The sequence below is a fragment of the Mustela nivalis genome (genome assembly GCF_964662115.1).
Source record: "Mustela nivalis genome assembly, chromosome: 13".
In the NCBI taxonomy this organism is placed as follows: Eukaryota; Metazoa; Chordata; class Mammalia; order Carnivora; family Mustelidae; genus Mustela; species Mustela nivalis.
The window spans coordinates 55,577,125-55,600,213 of NC_139032.1; the positions used below are offsets into that span (position 1 = coordinate 55,577,125).

Below are 23,089 nucleotides of genomic sequence, written 5' to 3' on the forward strand. Positions count from 1 at the left end.
GTTGATGACTTGATAAAACTAGTTTACCCAACTGTCAACTTCAAGAGAAAAACTTTGAAAAGCATATGGCCACTTATGTCAAAATGGAAATGCACTGATATTTTACCTGCCTCTCTCATGTCTTGAATACAGTCTTTGTTCAAAGACAACCCACTTGTTTTATTACTATATTCTAAGTACATAAATAGTACCAAAGTACTCAGTGTATGTCTGTGTATAAATACACACCAGTTCAGTACCTAATGGTATTTTTAAATGACCTACCTTCTTGCCATCCTGGGAAGTTGAGGTTCCTCATGTTTTCAGTCTTAGGTGAAATCTGAATGTATCTCCAAGACAGAGTAGTGATCAACTCACTGTAATCCCTAGTGGGGAAAATATTTCAGTGTGCCCCATCTTACTCAGGAAGGTAACTGTTTGTCATTTCTCTGAGTTAAAAATAAATTAAGAATTCTGCCTCAGACTGCATATGCAATCCTTGTGTTTGTATTGTTCTGAATTTGTGCCAGATGAAACTGCTGTATATGGAGTCAAAAAAAGGTTAAATAGCGGACATTCATGATTTAACCAAATACTCTTTCTATATATGGTATTGATTTCACATTTCATTCATCTCTAACATAGGTCTGAGACACTTGAAACACTTGGTTACCTACATAGAAGAAATACAAAAGGGCTATAAATAAATGAAAAGACTCAACCTCAAGGGCAGATGACAAATTTAATTATCACCCATATATTGGAAAAATCTTTGTTTTTTATTTTTTGGTTTTTTTCCTGGATAAGTATGGGCTAGAATGTAGAAAAGATTCTTGTCTTTTTAAAATTTGTTCTTGACCTTAATTTTCCCACAATGGACACTTACAATCTTTTTTAATATAAATGAAGTTATTTTTGATAGCTTTAAATGATATTAGCACTGAGTATTTACAGAGTTACTAATATTTAGACCTATCCATTTCGATTTAAGAGTTTACAGGTGTGGACGCTCTGTATCAGCAAAGTAGCAGGGTCATACGGTTCTAAACCACATGCATGTACTTTCTCCTTCTTTCTGTGCTACTTCTGTCCCAACCCTGAACCCCATCATTTCTCTAATTTAATTACTTTCTTTTACCTTTTCACTTTTATTTCCTTAGAGTTCTTGGATAATCACAAGGCTTTAACCTAGATAAAGAGTCCATAAAATCCATGGAAGATTTTTTCTGAAAGGAAAAAAAAAAGAAAAAGAAAAAGGTGATTTATAACCTTTGCTGTTTTTCTTCTTATTGTGACATGGTAAATATATGAACATTCTCCTTTCTGTACAGGGCATGACTAGAGATTAGAGATCTGGAGTGTGAATCTGGGCAGGCAGTCTGGTCTCAGATTTTCGTTTCACCTTCTGTCTTACCAATTTTATCACCTTTCCTGACTCAGGGCAGGTAGCATTTGATCTAAGAGGGGAGTGATCTGTCTTAAATTGCCACACCCACATTTCTGGAATTATCATGTGGGCGTTGCTTTTTCCTGAGTCACCAGAAACAAAAGATCCTGCCTTCCGGAAGAGAACTTTCGGTTAGTAGGGCATATTCCACACTTTTAATAAAAGTCTTAGTCTAAATTCATAGATCTGTTTAACTTCTCCCCCAGTTAAAACAGCCTTTCATTCTGAAATCTTTGTTCAGAAGACTCTGAGACATGTCTAAAACAGAGTATGCCTGTTCCCTTTTCAGGTCATTGTACCCACTTCCTTATGTGACAATAAAGCAAGAATGTCAACACTGAACGGCATAGCAAGTGATGCTTAGGACTTGTCACCCAGTGGATCCTCCATAAATAGTGTTTTAAAAATCAGTGAGGGGTTCCTGGGTGACTCAGTCCGTTAAGCGTCTGCCTTTGGCTTGGGTCATGATCCCAGGGTCCTGGGCTCCAGTCCCACATCAGGCTCTCTGCTCAGTGGGGAGCCGGCTTCTCCCTCTGCCTGCTGCTCCCCCTGCTTATATAAATAATAAATCAAGGGGCACCTGGGTGGCTTAGTGGGTTAAGCCTCTGCCTTCAGCTCAGGTCATGATCTCAGGGTCCTGGGATCAAGCCCTGCATCGGGCTCTCTGCTCAGCGGGGAGCCTGCTTCCCCTCTCTCTCTCTGCCTGGCTTTCTGCTACTTTTGATCTCCTTCTGTCAAATAAATAAATAAAATCTTTAAAATAAATAATAAATCAATAAAGAAATCAATTTACTGATTTATAAAGAAATCAATAAAATCATTTAAAAAATAAAAATTAGTGAGTAAGTACACAAGACAATTACCTTTGCACACCCTATATAAGATACAACTATCTCTGCACAGCACCCCTCAAGGAAATTTTTACAGAACACAGCAGGTTTGAAGCTTTGGCCCAGAGTGTTGTAAACCACAGATTGAATCTGGGCCTGTTACTTACAGACAAAATGATCTTAGTTGCCTATCTTCTCTAAGACTCAATGCCCACTATATTTAAAATAAAGACCTGTGTGTTTTTGTAGGATTAAATGAGATCATGTGTGAAACTTGGCACAGGAACAGTTTTATAGCAAACCATCAGTAAATTATAATAATTGTTACTGTCTCCACCTAATTAAATATTATAAAACTTTCTAATGGTGTATCGATGACCTATGAGAGATATAATCAATTAAATCAGGCAGAATACAAAAGAACCTGGGGGAATTTCTTCTTCACGTTCTAACTGTGTTAGTGATGGAATGCTATCCTTTACCTTCACCTGCACACTCATGATACAGACTCAATAAATTTTCTAAACTGTAATAAGATGACTACAGGGTGAGAGTGGATGAAATAAGTCCATTTAAATTCTATGTAATAATATGCAAATTAGTTATTTGAGCCTGGTAGCTGTGTTGAAGCTTCATCTTTCTGAATAATATTATGAAACATGATTTGTAATCATCCTTTGGCCTCTGCTATATGAGGTGGTCATGACTGTAATTAAAGTTAATCACTAGTTATACTGCAGAGCAGGAAACACTGTGATGGAGAGGGACAGTGAAGGGAAGGCCAGGGTTTAATCACTGGATGCTGAGGTATCTATATCAGCGGATGAGAAATTTGGCTTAGGAGAAAGTGAAAATTAAGGGACTACATGCATCAGATCCTAGAGGATGAAATATATAATGAACGGTGTTCATTTGCATAAGTAGAGAATTTAAGCTGAAAAGTATTGGTCACCACTGACGTAAAGTGGCCTTTTCTCAAAACAGAGGAAATGCAAAAAAGATTTATACAAAGATAAAAACTCCTTAAAGTACTACAGTAAAACTGACAATATCTAAATATCTAAAAAATAATGACATGATTAATGAATTCCATTAAATGCTCATCTTGGAAATTAGCCATAGAGTGATGATTACAGAGACCGAGATAACATGAGAAAGTATTTGTGTTTAAATATTAAGGAAAAATGATAATTAATTCTATAAATGATATGATTATAATTCTATAAATAAACAATACATATCCAAGAAATAAAAAGAAATTTTTTAATATATTTACTTATTTTCTTTCACTCAGGACTAAGAATATCTTTCCTTTAATCATTTATATCATATATTTTTAAGAAGTACATACTATATGATTTATTCTTTATAGTCAATAATTCAGAATGAATTTTCAGTACTCTGTCTGATACAGTGGGAAACATCTTATACCATGGAATTCAATTAAATACTTCTTTCCAGCAACTCAACTAGACCTCTTTTAGTGTGAAAAAAATAATTAAACTCAGAAAATACTCCATTTACAAAGAAAGATTAACTCGGGCCGTGTGGCTCATGCAAACACTCTGTGAGTTGTCTCAATTTATACTAAATGTTCAATTCTTTAAATACCTGCATTCTTATATTCTTAAAAGAATAGCATAGGAATTCACTCTATCTCTATTTGAAATCAAAGTAGGAGTTACAGAACAACTATATTTTATAAGAAATCAAATACTAAAAAATAAAGCAGTATTACTACGTGAAAATCTAATAAAAATGTTGAACATTCACTGGACTTAGATAATGACTTTGGGAGATTATGCCTATGGCCCAGGTAAGCAAATGGAAGATTTAGCCTTAAGTAAACTAGACTAAGCTTTCTTCTGACAAATCACATTTTTAAACTGATGTGAATTTTACATAGTATAAGAAGGTGGAACTTATTTCCCTTTGGTTAGTGATGGGTGGGAGGAGGTGCATTTAACTATAAATAGTTAAGCTGTCAGCTGAAATCGTATTATTCCATATAGGTAAAGCAAAATCTAAAACACTTCAAGACAATTCTTGCAGAAAACAAAAACAGAACCCTACATGAAAAGGCAGCACTCCACTCACGGTTCAGAAATGGAATACTGTGATTAAGAAGAGGTCATGTTACACTAAAGGAGACAGACAGGAATTGCAGACAATGAATGATCTTAGCCTTTGGGGCTCTGCCTTAGGTATACAACTACAGGGCAGTTCAAGGAGAAAATGTGTTTCCTTGGAGCACTTCTCTGGAGTTATTTTCACTGGATGGATGGTATCCCTGTGAGTTAGTCCCTGAGACTTCTGAGACTAGTGTAATGAAAGCTGCTTGTCCTTAGAGACATCCATGACTCCCAATCTGGGCTCTGCCACTTAAAACTTACGAAAACCTCAGACATGCCATATAAATTCCCTGAGCCTGTTTTCCATCTGTAAAATAGTTACAGGACTGTCTTTTATAGATGACTGTAATAATTAAATTAAATGCCACATTAAAAAAATGGTATCTGGCTTCAGAGAGGCATCTGTATTATTTTTCTATTGGTATGGGACAAATTAGGTGGATAAACAACACTCATTTATTAGCACACAGTTCTTTAGATCAGAAGTCCAGGTGGGCTTAGATGGGTTCTCTGCTTAGGGTCTCCCAAGACTAAAACCAAAGTGTAAGCCAGCTGTATGTCCATGTGGGGCTGAGACCTCTTTTGAGCTCATTCCTTTAACAGCTGAAATGCAGCTCCTCACCATTGTCCTACTTACCTTTGGCTGGAGGTCACTCTCTGTTCTCAGAAGTCCTTGCACAGGCCCCCTTCTCAGTACTTTGGTTCTGACTTTCCTTTCCAGGTCTAAGTCTAGGGGAAATGTGCTGTGAAACAGTTTGTGTGATTCGTGGACGCCTGCTCTGATAATCTATCTTTTGATTAACTCAAAGTCAGCTGATTTGTAACTTTAATTACCTTTGCAAAATCCCTTTGCCATGTAAGGTAACATAATAACAACTGTGATTTCACATCACATTCACAGTCCTAGGTATTAAATTAAGAAATCTCGGAGGAATATTTTAGAATTCTGCCTACTACATCCTCAATAAACATTTGTTTCTTTGTCCTCCCCCGCTATTTCCAAGAAGAGCAGAGCCTTGTGCTGATTTTCCATCTTAATATCCACGAAAATACCCACTGTCCACATGGTCCCTGCAAGATCTGAGAAATTTGAGCTGGCATTCCAGAACTCCAGGCTGTGGGGTCACCTGATGAATCTGCCAATTCAATAAGGGGTATTCACAGAGTAACACCAGAATCACTGAAAAAATCTACACTCTACACTCTTGAGCTGAGAGCTAATGATCTCAGGAGCGTGGTCTACATGAGCAAAATGTAAAATTCAAGAAATACAACACAAAACAACATAGATGTTCCCTATAAACTGCACCCTGATTATTGCTACTCAGAGATGAGATTCATGCTCAAGTAAGGAGAGTTTTGAGATTGGTTAAAGGATCAATGAAAGTGTCAGATAGGGGGCATCTGGGTGGCTCAGTGGGTTAAAGCCTCTGCCTTTGGCTCAGGTCATGATCTCAGGGTCCTGGGATCGAGCTCCGCATCTGGCTCTCTGCTCAGAGGGGAGCCCCTTCTTCCTCTCTCTCTGGCTGACTCTCTGCCTACTTGTGATCTCTGTCAAATAAACAAATAAAATCTTTAAAAAAAAAAAGTGTCAGATATAAAACTTCATGGAATTAGGCATGGTGATCTGGACCCCACTTGCCCACTAAATCAGGAGATCAAATTAAAATGCTCCCAAGTAACTGTGAGAAGCCCACAAAGTGGGTAAGATTCTTCCAGATCTGCCCAAGGAGCCCAGAATGTGGGAGGTCAGAAGCACTGGTAGTCATCTTTCCCACCACTCAGAGGAGCCTGAGAGAATGACATCAACATGTGCTTTACATTACTTTTTCAGTTGAAGCTGTTCATCTTCCCAACAACCCTTGAGATTGCGAAGATGCGAGATATTAGTTATCTCAGTTCTCACAGTTTGTAAGATGGCAGAGTTAATTTTCAAATGCATATTTGCATTACTACAAACCCCATTTTACTCAAAGAATATTATTCCACTTCCTATAGTGGTTACTTAAGAATGAGTACCTCTCTTGAATTAAATATCATTTCCTTACATATTTATTTACAGAACACATATAAACAAAGTGTATATATATATATGCATGCATATCTTCCCTATGCTTAATGGTTGAAAATGCTTGAACAGATGAGTCTATTTACTCAGTGTGTAGAATCATAACAATCTCAGAATTATGACACGATTGACAGGAAAGTTAATCAACCTTAACTCAACATAATTGGTTACATTTTCATCTCTTGACTTGAGACCAATTACTATTCAGCCAGTGGCACTCCACGTCATTCAGGCTTCACCTTTCACTTGCAAACCCAAGTACTATGAAAAACTTGGATATGAGTTGTTAGGACTTCATTTTTTATATCTCAGTATCAGTGAAGAGCAAGAGTTGAGTGAAAATCTCCAGCTATGAAGTTGCCAGAGCTAAATAAAATGAAACCAAAGAATAACATTTGAGAATTCGGGTTCCTTTAAAACCATGCTGAAAAAAGATGTTCCCCTTACTCTCTTTATTTTTCTTTATTCATGTATATTTACCATACTGTGTTATATTAGTTTCAGGCATACACTATAATGATTCAACAATTCTTTACATCTCTCAGTGCTTATCAAATGTATTTTTAATCCCCTTTATCTACTTCACCCATTCCCCCAGCCTTTCTAGCAAGTACCAATCTGTTTTCTATATTTAAATGTAAGTGTCTGAGTTTTGGGGTTTTTTTTTGCCTTTTGCTTTGCTCATTTCTTTTATTTCTTAAATTCCACATGTAAGTGAAATCATATGGTATTTATCTTTCTCTAACTTATGATATGATAAATCATATGGTATTTATCTTTCTCTGACTTCACTTCGCAGGATAAATACCTCCAGGTCCATCTATTTCATAGAGGCTGTATACAGAGCTGTTTCTACTATTCCTTTCCTGACTTTTTAATGTGGCTTGTAGTGATGGCTTCTGTTTTTTTTTCTCATATTGATAATTTGTATTTGTTTTTTCCTGTCAGTTTTACTAGACATTTATCGATATAATTGATCTTTTTTAAAAAAGTGCTCTTGTGTTCTTTGATATTTTCTTATATTTTTTTTCTGTGTCCCATATCATTGATACACTGCTATTTTATTCTCTCCTTCCTTCTGCTTGCTTTAGGATTATTTTGCTCTTCTTTTTCTCAATTTATTTAAGTGAAAGCTTGGATTATTGATTTGAGATCTTTCTTATTTTCTAAGATGGCAATTAATGCTATATATTTCACTCTAAGAATGTCTTTAGCTGATCCCACAAATTTTGATATGTTGCATTTTCATTTTTGTTCAGTTCAAAATACTTTCTAATTTCTCTGAAACTGCCTCTTTGTCTCACTCTTTTAGAGTCAGTTGACAGATGGTGCTTGTTTTTTCACATTCTTACTGATTTTCTGTCTACTAGTTTCAACTGTTTCTGAAAGAGGAATGTTGACATATCAAACTATAATTTTTTATATGTAAACAGGTTTTTTAATTGAACATGTCTGTCTTGCTGCTATCTATGTGGTCTATCTTCTTGTGCAGAGTTGACATTCAGTTAGCCCTTAGTTCTTTGGGAGGAACTGCTTTAGAAATATGTGGAGATTTGGCATGTGAGTTCAGGATCTTCCTATATGTTGTCATCTTGGAGCAGAACTCCTCACACTATAATTGTAAATTTATTTCTCTTTTTATTTTCATCAGCTTTGGCTTCATGCAGTTTAAAGCTCTCTTGTTACATGTGTACACATTTAAGGTTGTTACCTGTCTTGGTGAACTAAGCCTCTTATCCTCATGTAATTTTTCTTTCTTCCTCATTAATTTTTGTTGCTCTGAAATCTGCCTTTTTCTGATATTACTATTGTTGCTTTAGCATTCTTTTCATCACTAGTTGCATGATATGTTTTTCCACGTTTTTTGTTTTTAATATACTTATGTATTATATTTGAAGTGATTTCTTAGGGATAGCACATAATTGACTCATATTATATTTTTAATCATTTGTAACAGTCTCCTTTCATTGATATGCTTAGATGTCTTGCATTTAATGTAATTGTTGACATATTTTAATATGTCTAACCATTTGACTATTTGTTATTGGATTGGCTCTCCTATTTTAAAATCTACTTCTCCTTGATGATGGTTTTAGATTATTTGAAGATTTCAAGTATTTTCTTTTTTTTTAATTTTTCTTTTTTCTTTGTATCAATATATTTTTAGCAATTTTTCTAAAGCATTACAATATATTTATTTATATTTTCAGTCAATTTAAAATATTGACTGCTTCAAACTGAATGTCAAAATGTACAGCAATATAGGTGTCTGAAATTCTTCCCTTTCTGTTGTTATGTGTATTACAATTCATTAACATTAAATAATCCATCAAGCAATGTTTTAAGTTAGCTTCAACTACTATCTAAATTTTGAAGAACTTAGCAGTAAAAAATATATTTAGTCATACATTTACCAATTCTGTTGCTCTTTGTTCCTTTCTGAAGTTGTTTCCCTCTAATATGATTTCTCTCTTTATTAACAACGTCCTTTTGTATTCGTTTTAGAGATATGCCGATGATGAAGTCTATTTTTCTTTATCTAAACATTTATTTCACCTTCATTCCTTAAAACCATTTTCACTGGGTACAAAATCTTGGGTTGACAGTTCCTTTCTTTAAGCTCTTAAAACTACAGTCTTACTACTTTCTGGCCTCCTTGGTTTCAAATTATGGATTCCCTACATACAATATGCTGTTTTTCTTTGACTGCTTTGGTGAATGGGAAAAGGGTGGTAAATGTGGTTTTTGACACTTTGGTTATGATATATCTGGGCATGAATTTCTTTGAGTTTATCCTGTTAGGGTTTTACTGAGTTTTATAAACCTTTATGTTTATGTATTATGCAAAATTTTCAGACATTACTTTTTAAATGTTTTTTTTTTTTCTAAACTACCCTCTTTGTTTTCTCCTTCTGAATTCTGATGGCATGAAAGTTAGACCTTTGGCATCTTATGCAATTCTGTGAGGAGAGCAGTTATTTTTTTTTTCCAGTATTTTTCCTCTGTTGTTCAAACTGGATAGTTTTTATTGATCTAAGTTCAGGTTCACTGACTCTTCCTTCAGTCATCTCCGTCCTGCTATTGAGTCCATCAGGTATATTTTAAATTTTGGTTTTTGTGTTTTCCAGTTCTAAAGTTTTTATTTCCTTCTGATTTGTACCTTTTATTTTCCTGTTGAGATGGCCTACCTTTCCATTTGTTTCCAAAGGGTTGGCCCTTAGCTCTTGGAGAATGGTCTTTGTGTCACAATTCCAACATTTGGATCATCATGGGATTGGTGTCCAATTGTCTTTTCCCTTGTGAATTGCTGAGATTTTTCTCCATTCTCCATGTCAAGTTATTTTGCATTTTATCTTGGATATTTTTAGTATTGCATGATTAGATTCTTGCATCTTATCTAAATCCTACAGAAAATGATAATATTTTCATTTAACAGGCCATCAATTAAGTTAACTTCAGACCACAAGTTCTAACCTATGTCTTATGATCTGTGGTTCCAATGCCAGTTCAGTTTTTACAGTCTTTGCAGTATTAGTCAGACCTATTCTGACTGTCCAAATTTGGGACCTATATAGTATTCCACTTTGTATTTCTGTTATCAAAATTTTGGTATTTGTTTATGGTCAGATCCATGCAGCTTGAGAATGAACTCTCTCCTCAGTATCAATGACTCTCCATTTCCTGTGGGCCCTTCATCTAAGTCTGACGGCTAGAAACCTGGGGCTTTAGTTTCCCTTTTGCCATGCACTTCCACAGCTGAATATGCCTCCAGAAACAAGCAGTGGGAGGATAAAGAGAAACAAAAAGCAGTAAGTGTCTTTTTAGTAAATGGGGCTGGGCAACTGGATATTCAAATGCAAGGAAATGAAGCACAACCCTACTTCACACTGTTTTATTATAGGGTACATAGGGAGGAAGTTTGCTGTCCCTGGGGAGAGCTTTCAGATATAAATATGTGAAAATCTTTTAAGCCATCCCATCTTATTTTCAGGTATGAAAGTGGAGTGGTGGTAAAAAATGCTAGTTTTCTGGAAACTGGGTGTATGAAAAAGAAATGAAGATACTACCACTCAGTGAGGATATTCCTGTAAGGATTTCCACCTTCTACTATGCAGTGTAGCCTTGCAAATTTTCACATATTCCCCTCTATTTTTTAGATGTGGGCCTTTATTCCTGTCTTTTTGTTGTTGGTTGTCCACAACTTATCTACGCTAATGTTGCCAAAGAATAAAGCTTTGATCCCCTGTCAATGAGTGGGTATTAAAGGAGAAGAGTAATCAATCACCTGGCTTTCAGAACTAAGAAAGGACTAGGGGTTCTAACTCCTCTATTATTTTCAACCAATTCCCTTATTTGATACGTCCCCCAGACACTAGGGGACGTTGTGTCTCCAAGTCCCAGGTACATTGGCCAGGAATGAATATATTTACTTATCATTAGCAGTTCTGTCTGAAGTCATATAGGTTGGGATCTCCCTAAATGAAAGTCTTTTATGCTACTGTCTTATTTCCTTCTATATTTGTGTGTATGGACTTAAAACCTTGTTTTCATTCTGGTAATATCAATTAGTGTGCTCTGAGTAGAGAAGTGCTATGTTTAACTAGAAGTTTAATGTATTCTTTTATTTAAATAAATAACTTAGAACTGATAAAAAACCCCAAATGCCTTGTTCCTTAGTACTAAACTTTATCTTTCCGGCTAGATAACACAAATGAGAAAATAATGATGAAACCACCCTCTTCCAGTTCTCTGAGAAGGTGCAAAGAATCATTCAGTCAACAGGGGACAAATCCCTAGATCTGATGCATTATTTTGGGTGAGATGGTCCTGTGGGGAAGTGGCTCTGTTCTAATTGAAAAATTATGTGAGAATGAGTCCATGAAAGGAATGAATTATGGTTACAGATAAGATTACTAAAATTTGCATATCCTTTCTGTTTGAAGGGTATCTTGGTACTCAACCTGACCCATTGGAGTTTCTTGGATAAGAGCCTTGGCAGTGACCCAGCACAAGTAATTTATGGTCTGAGAGTAGTAATTTATATCACATCTATCACCGTCTACCTCACTCCAAGGGGAGAATGCCCTGACCATAAGAGAATGCTGGCTTAATACCAGGAAGTAGGGCTGCAGTTTAATATTCTGTAGTGAATTAGGTAAGGTTAAAATAGAGCATCACTAATGCATTTGGTTATTTTAGGAGCCATCTGTAACATACCAACCAAAGTAAAGCAAAACCCATGAGGGATCTTGGTAACCTCTGGTTGCCTTAAGCATCTCTGTTCTGCTATTCCATTAACACGTAAATAGAGTTGTTGTGTGACTTGTTTGTAGTGACTTGAACAAAATATTACACTTTCAGTCACTAAAATGGAACTGCTTGAAAGCTAGTCTCCAAGATTGATGACAATGAAGGTCATGGGCTTCAGCAAGAGAATTAGGAAGTACAGTGATGACTGTCTCAGTTTTGCAGAACATTTACCTCTGAGATAAAACCTTGGTTTTTATTTTCAAGGATATCCTAGAGAAGGCAAAGGTAATGCAATTATTCTCAGAGGAAGTATACAGTGATAGAACAATGGGAACACTTAAAAGGTGCCCTTAACCATTTTCATATAAAGGGAAAGCTGAAAAGACTCTGTTCATTCATTTATGTTGACGTTATAAAATGCCTTAGAAACCAAGGTTCATGAATGTAAATTGCTGGGGAAGCAATTGACATAATTAATGGAGGAGAAAATGCTCTTTAAAAAAATGTTTCTACAATCAGGGCTTGGATATAGCATTCTTTGAAATGTATGAATATTGATTTTCAACTTTGACTTGGAGGTATTTTTTTCCCTTGTGCATTCATTGGGCATAAATGAGTATTAGACTCCATACCTACCTTGTTATTTTAGAATAGTGCTGCATGTGTGACATCAGTGGTACCTGAACATTTATGAATTTTGATTATCACATTTGTATGTACATCATATTCCAGACATTACTTAATATCGTTAAAATAAATTCCTAGGCAAAAGTGACACAATTTAAAACATGATGGCAAATTTATAGTCGTCGATTTATTTTGCAAGTGTCCATATCCTTCATCTAATTTTATAGTTTATGGTGATTATAACATAAATAAGCACAGAAAAATATTTCAAATTCTGTATGTTACTTCTGTAGTCTGGTGCCATTTTATAGCAATGACTATAAAAAAATAATCAGATTAAATGATGATTTATTTTATTCTAAATAATGTTGACAGATTGAATGTTCAAAAAATAATATTTCTAATTGTGATTCAAAATATAATTGCAGCTAATCTGCCTTCCTAATATGTCTATCAATTTTATATTTAATACATTATAGTAAAAAATGTCATTAGTGGGGCGCCTGGGTGGCTCAGTCGTTAAGCGTCTGCCTTCTGCTCAGGTCATGTCCTGGGATCAAGCCCTGCATCAGGCTCCCTGCTCTGCGGGAAAACTGCTTGTCCCTCTCACACTTTCCCTGCCTGTGTTCCCTTTCTTGCTGTGTCTCTCTGTCAAATAAATAAGTAAAATCCTTAAAAAAAAAAAAATGCATTGGGCTCCTGGGTGGCTCAGTGGGGGTTAAAGCCTCTGCCTCGGGCTCAGGTCATGATCTCAGGGTCCTGGGATGGAGCCCCACATTGGGCTCTCGCTCAGCAGGGAGCCTGCTTCCCCCTCTCTCTCTGCCTGCCTCTCTGCCTACTTGTGATCCTGCCTGTCAAATAAATAAATAAATTATTTTTTAAAATGTCATTAATGATAGTACCTACTTTACATAGGGTTGTTACAACATTTTAATGAGTTAGTTCATACAAAATGCTTAAAACAGTGCCTAAAGCATAGCACACTCAATAAACTGTACTCATTATATTATTAATAATAGGATTTACAGTTAGCCTGATGGTTATGGTAAAGTTGAATACTTGAACACTTGACCCTTGAATCTTTTGGGCACTCGGTGAACTCTCCTATACTTAAATTAAGCTTTTAACCTTCATTTAAAAGTATGGGATGCCTGAGTGTCTCAAACTCTTGATTTTGGCTCAGGTCATCATCTCAGGGTCCCGAGATCAAGCCCCTGTGGGGCCTCACGCAGCAAGGAGTCTCCTTCCCCTCTCCTCTCTCTCTGCCCCTCCCCCTCCCTGCTCACGCACACAGTCTCTAAAATAAATGAATAAATTTTTAAAAAAATAATAATAAAACTAAATTAAATAAAAATCTGGGATAACATCTTTCATCCCAGTAAATACTTCCTCCAACTTTACAAATGTAGTGAATATCTTCTCAATCCCAAATATTCTCTATAACTACAATGTAGTAATTGGGCCCCATAAATATAAATCAAAACCTACATAAAAATCACCAAAATACCACAACTATGACAGAAGACTAGATACATGATTTCAAGAAAATGTATATGGCAAACAATCTTTTACACTACAATTTTGCCTTAGCATTTTCTTTTCATATTTTCCACTACCCATTAAATCCAAGGCAAATTTTGTTAATGCAAAGTTATCATATAGAAAGTTTATGATAAATATCAACTAACACAAAAAGTAATTCAAAGATTAGATGCTTTATGCCCCCCCCCAACCCCACAAATACAAAAGTAACAAGATTCCTGCCCCCTCAAAAGATCTTCTTGCTGGACTAAGAACCAAATTGATATGAGGCAGATTAACAGTAGAAAATCAAATTTAATTTCATACTTATGGGGAATCTCCATAGACACAGAAAGTCCAAAGACATTCAGGCAAAATGAGGAATGTATGTCATTCTGAACTACGCAGAAGAGGGCAGGGGTCTGGGACTCAGAGGAAAGGAATGCAGTCCACCAGGTGATAAGCAGAAGAGCAGAAACTGGTAATAAGATGTTGCCCTGCCATACAGATGGGTCAGTCAAATTTATCTCAGCTAGGGGTGCCTGGGTGGCTCAGTCATTAGGAATCTGCCTTTAGCTCGGATCATGATCCCAGGATCCTGGGACCGAGTACCGCATCAGGCTCCCTGCTTGGCGGGAAGCCTGCTTTTCCCTCTCCCACTCCCCCTGCTTGTGTTCCCTCTTTCACTGTGTCTCTCTGTGTCAAATAAATAAACTTTAAAAAATTTTAAAACAAGAAAAAATTATCTCAGCTAATAACCCTGATTCTGGGAAAGATCCCCAATTTTGATTCTTCTATGTAGTCAAGGGAGGAGCTAATGTTTTTCTTAAGGCCACAGGTCTGGAATGCCTTCAGCTCAGCGTAATACTTCATTCCAAAGAGGCCCATCTTGAGGCAGCCTGCGCTCAGTCTCTACAGTTCATACTCCTCAGACTTAGTTCTTACATGTGTCCAAAGTAATGAGATCAGTGGAGACTAAATCCCTAAAACCAAGGTCAGACTGAATTTGGGATACAATAAAACAAGGGCATTGTGAGCTCCATTATTTCAGATTCTCTTAAACATTAGGCCATTTCTCACTGGCCTTCTCATTTCTGTGGGAAACAAAAGGCTGTGTTGAGAATTTTATCCAGGAATATTATATTAGGCCTGAAACACAACAAGATTTCTTTCAAATGTCTTAATTTACCTACACCTGGTGCCTTCCTTTAGAAAAGTAATAGCAAGTCCACGGTTCTACACACATAGAGCCAAAAACTATGTGATCTCAATTACAAGGAGTTTTGATTTGTGGCTGTCAATGAGAGACAATATAGCTGACACAATAACAGGGGTCAGCAGACATTTGCAAATTTCAGAACTCTTCCTGCAAGTGGCTCTAGCTCTAGAGGTCTCTTGGAGGAATGGGGTCCATTAAATATGAAGCAGGACACAGATAAAGCTTGAGACATGAGGTTCATTCTCCAGGAAGAGGGTTCTGGCAGGTGTAGAGGGTTGTCAACACCTGGCCCAAGTACAATTCAGGTCCCTAGCAGAGAAGCAGAGACAAATCAGAAACGGAGGGAGAACCTTATTTAGACAGACTAAGCATGCCTAGAAGATACTATGCATAAACAAAAGCTCCCCAAGGATTCATGCCAGATACACAAGGTTTAGACTTAGGTCAGTGCGTCTAATTCTGGGTGTTGTCAATGCACCTGACATCATTTTATACCAGACAAGTTTCAGCTCTCCATATATTACCAGATTCAAACTCACTCAATTTCTCAGCACATTCACGCCATACCTATAGGTGAAGGGTCTCTAATCTCTCCAGCGGGCCAGAGAAGTTATAGCCAGTAATGGACTCTCAGAAACAAGGCCTGACAGAGCCTGAATACCTGGGAAGGTGCCTCACCAGAATTTTCTGAGTTTGATTCTGTGGCTTTACATCCAGGATAAAGCCACCAAACATTTTTTTACCTCCCTACTTCTTCTGAAGTGAGGGATTTCAATCAATCAACTTCCTCAAAATGACATCATATTATCTTGAGCTGGGACACTGAACTTCAGAAAACAGGACCTGATTTCCCATATGGCCCAGCATTCTTAAAGCAGCCTCATTGGCGGTCGGCAGCTTGCCGTCTAGTCCATTCTGCCAGGGTTAGCAATCTCGCACGTCATGCTCTATCAGAACTTTGATGAATGATTTATAATCAGTCAATTTCAAAATAAAAAAATTATATAGCTGCTTAAGCTTAGGTTGATCCTAGTGTTGGTCAAAAAGCTGTCCTTCAATTCAACTCCTCTCTCTTTATATTTAGTCCCACCATTTTTGGAAAAGTGAGTGATGTTGCCAAATGCCCGGCATTCATATTATCTTGCTACCCAGTGTATATTTTTCTAAGGGTTATGCTTCTCCCTCTCTGTTTCTCTGTCGTCAATAGGGCTTCCCTTCACCAACTGTAAAGATGAAGAAATTAGGCATTGACACCCGAGTCCTCAAAGCACCTGAACCTTCTGTACAGGCCAATCTGAGTTTACTGATTCTGGGCAGCATCCTGCTAGCAGTCTTATGTTCTAGAACCACTTCTATGTTCCTGGGCCTGGTTGCCAGTGTTGGGCTGAGCTGAGCATGTATATCCTATACTTCCTACTCCTAGAGAAGCCAGCTTCTGAGCCAGAGGTGGATTTACCTTGAGGCCAACTGACCTTAATCTTTGGGGCTTCTCACTCACATAGTCCCTGCCAGAGCTGAGGGTTGTGGAGTGTTCTGCATGGAGAAGGAACACTCAGATACAATCAGGCAACATTATGATGTGAGGGCTTCTGGTCGCTTATCCAAAAAAGATCTAAGAAGACCTGAATCTCTAAGGACACGGATTGTTTCTTGTGATGCCTTTTCTTATCTCTATAAATATTCAAATTTGTACCTAATTCTGTATTCTGTCTTTTTTTTTTCTAATTTTGTATTCTTTTTTCTTGAAGAGTGCCCCCCACCGCAATATAGCCTAAGCTTCAGTCCTCACAAAACCTGGATCCAAGCCTGCTTTTGGCTTTGCTTATTATTTTGCAGCCTGCAATGTTCCTGCCTGTTAACAGGGAGGGTGAGTAGTAGGAGGATGCCTCCCCGTGTGTTACCCGGCTGGCAACCAGGGATGCATTATCTGTGCAAGAATTCGCCCTCGTTGTCTGTACTTGACCTCCAACAGGTTTTGTCTGGGACAGCCTGCTGCAGCTCCTGATCCTTAATTGGCTCAGGGGTGACAACATTTTCTGGTGGCGCTCTCTCTCTCTCTCTCTCTCTCTCTCTCTTTTTTTTTTTAATTTTTATCCCTGTCTCAGCTTCCTGGCCTGTTTAGCTTTTCATTTCTTCCCCACAGTACACTCTGTTGAGCAATGTTAACAGGAAAATCTCGGTGATTCTCTTAATCATGAAACAATTCACTGGAGTTCTTAGGGCATTCCCTATAGAAACCCCTTTCTCTATAAGAAACTAGCTAAGTCTCCAGCCTCAACAATTTCTTCATCTTTGGAACACAATCTACTTAAATATTCAGAGGCAATGTCTCCTCTATGCTCTGGTTCATTTTAAAAACCAGATTCTCTCACTGAATTCTTGCATAAGAACACAAAGGCAGTCAAATTAGGTTAAAAAACAAAATCGAGCAACATGTTGTTCACAAGAAATTTGCTTCAGACCAAATGATAGAGAATAGTTGAAAATAATGGGATAAATCAAGAGATGTAGGCAAGTGCAAACATAAGAAAAGGTAAGAATGTCAATGTGTTCTTAGAAAAGTTCAGATATAAAATTTAAACAGTAGTATAAAGAGCGATGTTTTAAAATTATAATAGGCATCATTCAAGTTATTGTATCAATCATAACCCACAATGTAGTCCTTAGTAGCAACAAAGGTGTATATACACCCTTATATTATATTATGGAAGGAGATAGCAATAAAAATAAAATTATAGTGTAAAGTTAATAAAATTTTTTTATTTGAAGGTCAAAGGTCAAAAATCAGGAAAGGAAACTGATAAAATACATAACAGTGATAAGATATGTACCCTTATTCACATATATATGTTTATTATACATGCACATACACCATCCATTTTTCTCATATATATTTATGAAAGAATATCATGCATTTGATTAGAAAGAAGGTTTATATCTTTAAAGTGGAGATCCTATAGGGCATATTCCCTGGTAACAACCACAAGTACATTATAACTGTATTACCAAAAAGATTAACACTTTTCTATATTTGTGTATCAAAGAGAAAATTACAAAATGTATAGTAACAAATACAGCAAAAGCTACATTCAGAGGAAATGTAATGCTTTAAAATACTAACAAATAAGTGTTAAAAGTGTAAGGAAATTAATCAAGAAATTAATAAAAATACAGTAAGATAAATCAAAAGAAGCCTAGAAGAGAGATAATGATAAGACACAAAATTAATGGAAAGAAAAACAAAAACATAATAGAAATAGTAGAAATAATAGATTATAAAACTTTTTGAAAAGACAAACAAGGGGTGCCTGGGTGGCTCAGTGGGTTAGGCCTCGGCCTTTGGCTCAGGTCAAGATCTCAGGGTCCTGGAATCAAGCCCCGCATCAGGCTCTCTGCTCAGGCGGAGCCTGCTTACCCCCCCCTCTCTCTGCCTGCCTGTCAAATAGATAAATAAAATCTTTAAAAAAAAAAAAAAAGAAAGAAAAGAAAGAAAGGAAGAAAAGACAAACAAAACAGAAAAACTACTGTGTACCTAATTAAGAAAGAGAAAAAATATACAAGATTAAGAAGGAGAAAGGAAATAAACTAGGGTGGTAAGAAAATAATGGGACAATAAGGACATCACCTATAGTATTAAATAACAAATTTGAAAATGTAGGGAAAAATCATTTACTAATTTGATCTCTGAAATGTCCTCATCACAAAAAAAAAAAAAAAAAAAGGAAAAGGAAAAAAACTGTAGCCCTGTAGACCTGGTGATAAACGCTAACTAGACTTACTGTGGTGATCATTTTGTAAAATATACAAATATCAAATCATGAGGTTGTACACCTGAAATTAATATAATGTTATATGTCAATTATACCACAATAAATTAAATTGACCTATGAAAAAGATGGAAAATTTAAAGAGATGGGTCAAAAATATGAGACATGAGATTTTTAGAACCTTTAGAACACCCTTTAAAAAGTACCAATAGTCAATGAGTTTACAAATACAGAACTGTTAATTTCATAATGTTTAAATTATTCCTGGCTAGAGAGAATAAAAGACCTTACTTTATCCATGAAGCAAGCATAATTCTAATGCCAGGACTTGTTCAAATGATTAATTACACCTACTTACTGACTCTTGATTTCAGCACATGTCATGATCTCAGGGTCATGAGCTCAAGCCCTACATCAGTTTCCACACTCTGCTTGTGATTCTCTCTCCCTCTGCCCCTCCCCACTATCTCTAAAATAAATAAATAAATCTTTAAAAACAAAAGAAAAAGGAAAAAGAAGGATGGTTCATTTTCATATAATGAATCAAGTAAATAGGTCAAATAAGAAAAAGTTTATTAGCACATCTACATAGGCTGCCATCTTTTTAGCAAGCATTTCCAATTAAAAAAAAAAAAAAAACTTAGAAGAAAAATAGTCCTGCAAGAAAGTTATTTAAATGCCATATAGATTCTTTTCACCCAAACAAATGGCAAAATACTAACGTGGAGGGAGTCAAGAATACATTCCAGAACTTCATGCATTCTTTTCCTTTGTCGTTATCAACTGACTGTGAGGGTCTTTAGCTCATCTTTATTAAAGATTACACTTTCTCACCACACTTCTGGAACCTGCTGTACTGCTATGTAAATGAAACTTCTTCCTCACTGAGCTTTGAAGGGTGATGGGAAACTATGGAAGCACACAGATTTGCAAGGGCATCCTGGGGTCCCTCCTTTCTCCCACTAAACCCTTTGCAGCAACTGCTCCACCCATTTTTATTGTACTTTCAGAGGCCAGCTGACCCAAAGGTAGAATTTTCAAAAACTTGGTTCTGTAACTGGGCTCACACAGACCAACACCATGGTACCTATTTCAATAAATAAAAGACCAGCTGAGAGAGAAGTATTGTACAATGCTTAACATGATACCACAGAATGAGTACATTCCATGAGAATCTGCTTACCTCCCCGGGCACAGAATTGTTGCTGACAGAAGTTGTGATCATTCCGGTTCATTTGTCTTGGACAAAACTACGTGGAGGGATTTTTTTTTTAATGATAAACACTCAGCGTGGAATGTGAATCACATAGTGCTTATTATGTAGTTAATAAGATAATTAAAAACAAATTGCAAATGACTTATAGCATTTCTCACATGAAATACAAATTACCTCCCTTGAAGTGATTATCTAGCACTTGGGAGTCACGGGTGGCTTTGAGAATGGTCACCTTTGGCTTTAGCCTGAACTCCTGGTTGGTGTCCCCCAGTGCCGCTGACTCTCTCACAGGCCCCTCACTGTTCCTGTTGCACACTGTTCTGCGCCTGAAGGGCATTTTTTGTGTCAGGTCCTTTATCACTCTTTGAACTTTCTGAGTCTCCGTAATTTGTAATTACTCTCATTTTGCCTTAGATACAAAGACTTTACTAACGAAATTTTTTTAAGTTTATTTATTTATTTTTGGTAATCTCTACACCCAATGTGGGGGTCAAATTTACAACGCTGAAATTAGGAGTAGTCACACGCTCTCCTGGCTGAGTTAGCCAGGCACCCCTACTAATAATATTCTTTTTCTTTTATTTATTTATTTGAGAGAGAGAGAGAGAGCGTGTGTATGCAAGCCAGTGTGGGAGCAGTGGGGGGGGGGGAGGGAGGAAGGGCAGAGGAAAAGAATCTCAAGCATTCTCCCCCCACCTCCACCCCCACCCCCAGCACAGAGCTGAACACAGGGCTTGATATTACAACCCTGAGATCACAACCAAGTCAAAATCAAGAGTCAGAGCCTTAAACAACTGAATCACCCATGTGCTCCCAAAAAATACTTCAGAAGAATCTCCCCACCACCAAAAATGCTCTGTAAATGCCACTTTCTAATCATTATTTACTCTAGAAGTTTCTCCTTTGTTGCTGGACAGCTCCTGTTTTCTGTTTAATTCATTTTTCTCTCTGTTCTATGTGTATTGAAGTGATGGGACATTATCTGACTGTATTCAGAAATTCACTAACAATTTCTCCTTAGGCAGAAATATGGATACCATTACACATTTTAGTGTGGGGGCGGGGGGACTCACCTCACCTCTGAGGATGTATTCCATTAAACAGCCTAGTAGTTAGACCCTTGTATTCCTTCTGATTGTGGCTCAGATTGTAAAGCTGTTTCTGGCATTCTACCTTGTTCCTTACTACCCCCCCCCCACTGACTAAATTTATATTGCAGAGGGTACAAGGAAGAGATCATTTAACAGACTCTTTTTTACCAAAGAAACGTATCTGTATAACAAGACAAATTTGGTTTTTCCTGCCTTCCTGCTAATGACCTTCCTCCTCTTTGTAACCTCAGGGCCCACCCTTCTCCTTAGCTCGGGATGTTATGTAAGCCTCATTTCACCTGACTTTGAGATTTTACGTCTGTGTGGATTCCCTGTAAATACTACATTAAATTTGATTTTTTTCCTGTTAATCTGTCTTATGTAAATTTAATTCTCAGTCCAGCTAGAAGAACCTTGCACAAAGGAAAAATTTCTTCCTATCTGACAAGGGTGCAAGATGGGCGAAATCTGTCATGGCAGCTGGTGGGTCCCCTAAAGTCCATCTCATCATTTCGAACAAGGGAAGAGGTTGCAACTCCTGCCACAGGACAGAGCCCTGACAAAACATTCCTAATAGAAAGAGCACTGCTTCCTTTCCTCATGTACCCAACTAACTCACTCTGTACCTCATTCCAAACAATTAAGCACAAATTCAAAACGTAAACCAACAGTTACACTACTATAAAAAGACTAAGTACAGTAATAAGTTTAAAGGCTTCTACAGTTTAAGTCAATAATCTGGTAGCCATCTGAGATTAGTCTATAAAAAGTGAAGAAAAATCAGACCCTCAAGGATTTTCCCAGGATATCCTCTGGCTGCAGTCCTTTTAGAGAACTGGTCCACCATACAATCTTGTAAATGGAACCAGCTTCACCATATAACTGGTGAAACCCAATGCAAAAAGAAAATTCAGGGCCCAAGCCAAAGGTGGGGAAATCAATCTCCCCTTCTCACCCACCACATTCCCAATTCACAACAAGTAGGCAACCCCAAGGAATCAAAACTTCTGCTCTAAGATGTGTGTGGTACTTGGGTGGATGTAATTGAGAGGCCCTTGTCAAGCCACCTGCCAAACACATCATTGCACTGTTAGCCTGGTGTGAGGACACTGCGGTCATGCCCTTCCCTGGGACACCACAGGAGACTTTCAACCCTAATTCTCCCCTCATGCACACTCAGGTCTCCAGAAGGGAGATCCGGATGCTGGAGGGACATGAACCTCCCTTCACCCATTCAACCTGGTCACTGCTCCTGAAGAACACTACAGCAGTCAAGCCAGAGGTATGGAGAAGAAAGCCAAGTAGATCCTGGGGTGCCAGGGATGGGGAGCAGGTGGCCAATAATCTATTTTAGAGAGGTGGGGAAACTGCAGGAGGCAAGACCACATGTGAGTCATGATTCCAAACCCTCCCTCTATGTGTGCTCCTGGGTCCCACTGAACTTCAATTATAAACAAATTCAAAGATTAAATTATTATGAATTTAGAGATTTCAAGCATAGAGCATTAAACCCTAAACATGGGGCCCTTCTTAGCATAGAGAGCCCTATGCAACTACACAGGTGGCACATCCTGACTGTAAAATGTGAAAGGTTCCCATCATATGGGAGATGTTGTTGTGTAAGTGAAATAGCAAGGCACAGGGGTTAGGGGGCCCCTGGCATGCTGTTGGCTTGATCACTCTCTTATTACCTGTCATGTCACTATAGTTCTTTGAATTTCAATTTCCTCATCTATACAAGAAGAACCTCTTCAAGTTCCATTGCACTAAGATGGAATCTCTTGGAGACCTCAGAATCTGTATTATTTGCTATCCAAAGTCTGGTGCACAGACCAGCAGTATTAGTCTCCCTTAGGAGTGTGTTAGAGATGCAGAATATCAGGACTCACCCCAGACCTACTGAATCAGAATATTCACTTTTAACAAGACCCTCTGTGTGATT

The 23,089-nt window shown here is 37.3% G+C and overlaps 1 long non-coding RNA gene across 1 annotated transcript in view; it reads right to left on the reverse strand.

The window, feature by feature from the left end:
* Positions 1 to 1,142: 1,142 nt before the first annotated feature.
* The window catches only part of LOC309846016, a 73,696-nt gene continuing 51,749 nt past the window's right edge, over positions 1,143 to 23,089 (reverse strand). Inside the window, exon 3 of the long non-coding RNA XR_014301682.1 lies at positions 1,143 to 1,205. This is a non-coding gene — a long non-coding RNA (uncharacterized lncRNA). The remainder of the gene's footprint in view (positions 1,206 to 23,089) is intronic.